The sequence below is a fragment of the Montipora capricornis genome, chromosome 2 (assembly GCF_036669925.1).
Source record: "Montipora capricornis isolate CH-2021 chromosome 2, ASM3666992v2, whole genome shotgun sequence".
NCBI lineage: Eukaryota > Metazoa > Cnidaria > Anthozoa > Scleractinia > Acroporidae > Montipora > Montipora capricornis.
The window spans coordinates 32,656,286-32,658,785 of NC_090884.1; the positions used below are offsets into that span (position 1 = coordinate 32,656,286).

The 2,500-nt window shown below is 40.9% G+C and overlaps 1 protein-coding gene across 1 annotated transcript in view; it reads right to left on the reverse strand.

Moving 5' to 3' along the window:
- The window catches only part of LOC138037167 (uncharacterized), a 31,861-nt gene that overhangs the window by 19,280 nt on the left and 10,081 nt on the right, over positions 1-2,500 (reverse strand). The window lies entirely within an intron of this gene.

Sequence of the window (2,500 nt, forward strand, 5' to 3'; positions counted from 1 at the left end):
CTTATTTATTTTGATGAATGAAAAAGGATTGGCTGGAGTATCGAAACGTCTGAAACATCGGGTCTAGGTCGCATAGGTTTCTATGCGAATTTTAAACTCATTTTGTAACCTAGTTTTGCAAAAAATAGCGGAAAAGTAAACGAAAATTGAGGATAGGTTATCCCAGAGCTGGCCGACCTTGACTCTTTAAGTGTGTATGTGTACGAAAATGTCCAACAAGAACCCTGACTCCTTTCTTTAATGGAGTGGCTTGCAATAGAAGTACATGTGTGGGTCTTTACATTTACTTTTATATATTTGGGAGGGTAAGGGACAGGAGTCAAGATCTTTTCACGTGCACTGTGGTTTTGTTCCTTGGTTCAAATCCTGAAACCTTTTCCCTTTTCCAACTCCTGCCATTGACAGTTCTTTGTTTGCTTCTAGTCCGTGGTTTTCATTTAGGATCTAGTTCAAACTACATTTTAGTCTCTACCATTGAAAGAACATTTGGCTATATTTTTCAAAAAATAAATATTGTTTTCTGGAAAAAAATTATTATCATTTAATAATAGTTTCTAAAGAGACTTGCATAATCACAGCAACAAATGAAAAGGCAGAAATGTTCGGAGTGCAATGGGATTTGAACCCATGATCTTTTATGGAGATTCGGACCGCTAATTTGTGATCCAAGAGCAATTTGTGGGACGAGATCGCCACGAGTCACCAGCCTTTCTTTTCTTTATGAGTGGAAATTGGTGTTGGACAAAACACCGACCCCCCAGTCCATGGACTACCCAAATGGACTACCCTATAAATACTATTTCAAAAGAGTACTGTTTGTCTATATGTAAGACACGTCTAAAACAAGGCTTACCTTAGCCTAAACACCCATTTTAAACAGTGTTGATCAACAGTATTTAAGTATAAGCAGCCATTTTAAAAAGGTTCGCTTTCGATAATGTTATTGTTGTGATGGCCGATTACATCATGTAAGTGAAGTGAAACCGGCGCAGTTCTTGGATTTAGCTGCATGTCACCATGCGCACAAAAATAAACAAGGTATGTATGATTTTGTTTATAATCAATTCTGTTCTTTCAATAGTACTCATTCGAAATGGTATTCTTAGGAGTTAGTCCATTTTAGGGTAGACCATGGACTGGGGGTCAGTATTTTGTCCACAATCGGGGGAATTGACAACTAACGGCATCGTAAAAATTCGAATGCCACAAACCCGTCTAAAACAGACACAAGTTTGCCCTCCGATTGCACAGAACACACGAGGACAACTGTATGTAGACGTAAGTGAAGTTTCAGTTTCTACATTTTCAGCTCAGCTTCTCAGTTATTTTAGCATTTATAAACTCAAAGTTAATTTTCCCATAAAAACTGAGCTTGGGCTGCCTGTGGTGTGAGAGAAAAGAAAAGGTGTAAGGTAATAACGACCAGTTAAAGAAAGAATTTTATTTCTTGCGTTTCACCCTCTTTTGCTGGATTTCTGTTCAGCGAAATGTCTCTTACGCCTCGGAAAAAATTGAGAACAAAAAGACAAAAGACTAACGATAAAACGGAGAAAAAACAGAGATAGTGAAAACGCTTAAAGGCAGCCGATTTCGGGCCCGATCTTTCATCCGCTGTGATGTTTGGTTTCGGAGTCCGTTTGTTTACAAGGGAAGGGGGGGAAGCCTTCGTCCAATAAGGGGCTCGAGTGAGAATATCGGGCGCCGAGTGTTTCTCTTTATAAATCCACCTTCGGGGTACTACTTGAAACGGGGTCCACTTAACCCTTGCTAACATTACGGAGTCCGTTAGTTATTGTAGGATCCGGGTTCTGTATTGGGACTCTGTTTCTTTTGATCGGCCTCGGGTACTCAGGAACCCAATATTACGGGTGCTTCGAGAAACACTCTTTCGGTCCCGATAAAGTTTCCCGGTAACGGTCCCGGTAAGTTAACGGGCCCGGTAATTACCGGGACTTTCGAGAAACAGGCCCCAGGACCTGCACGGTCAGTCACAAATAGTCTTGCTACTCGCAACTGCCATTTGGCCGAAAAACTAGTACTCAACAGACATTTGGGTACCTCACTACTATCCTCTTGTAATTGATCAACGACTTCAATTAGCCAGTGGAGTTACGCTTCTTTATTCAAAACATTTCTCCTATCTCGGAAATTAAGAGACAATTCGTAGAATTGAAACAGTTTGCCTAATCATAAGAGCCACGCAAAGTTCTCTGGTCCTCACGATTGTCTTTTGTTCCGGGCAGTCAAATCTCTCATAGCGACAACTTGTCGTAAGCGACCATTTCCTATAAGCGGCCACTTTGTAAACACAAGACAATGCAACGCTCAGCGTACTACGCAGAAAATTAACTTTGCGAGACACAAACGTTACACCGATAGAACCTTAACAGAGCGGAGTCTCCCCCAAATGGCTTGAGTTGGTATTTCTTTGCTTTCACCACTTTTAATTGCAAGATGACAAAATAAAGTGAGTTTATAGCAAGCTCCTGGGCCATACCGA